This window comes from Trypanosoma equiperdum (assembly GCF_001457755.1).
Source record: "Trypanosoma equiperdum strain OVI genome assembly, contig: ctg_1940, whole genome shotgun sequence".
NCBI lineage: Eukaryota > Euglenozoa > Kinetoplastea > Trypanosomatida > Trypanosomatidae > Trypanosoma > Trypanosoma equiperdum.
In genome coordinates, this window is record NW_027123994.1 from 6564 (window position 1) to 7218 (window position 655).

The window sequence follows — 655 nt, forward strand, 5'->3', positions numbered from 1 at the left end:
TTTCATTTCATTTCACTTCTGTTGTTTTTTTTTGTTTTTTGTTGTTGTCGCTCCTGTTAGACATCATTCCTAAAATTGCGCGGTGAAGTTCTTACGGTGTGCCGGGAAGTATGAAGGAGGGAGAACGGAACAGAAAGCGAGCGATAAAGCGAGTGTTAAGGGAGTAAGAACAAAGGGAAAGGAAGAGAAACAGAGAAATGTATGGGAACAAATAAAATAAGAGAAAAGAAAGGAAAAACAAACAAACAAACAGAGAGATGAAAGGATGCAGAGGAAAAGGAGGGGGAAAAGTGTTCCCGTTGTTGCCTACTTCCTTTCCACAATCCTCTTCTCTTTCTTCCTTTCCTACGTGTACTATTTTCCCAGTGATTCACTATCATTTTTTCTTTTTCTTTTTTTTTTTTAATGGTTATTTGTTTTTTGTTCATTCACAAGAAAAAAATCATTTTCTTGTTTTTTTTTCCGATGTTGTTGCTGTTGTTATTGTTATTGTTATTGTTGTTGTTTTGTTTTGTTTTGTTTTGTTTTGTTTTCGAGACAATCCCTACGGAGAATTATCACACCTCTTTTTTTTCTTTTTTTTTTTGTATCATTTTTTTTGTTTTTACAACCTAAATTATTAAAGGAGTGTGTGTGTGTGTGTGTGTGTGTGTGT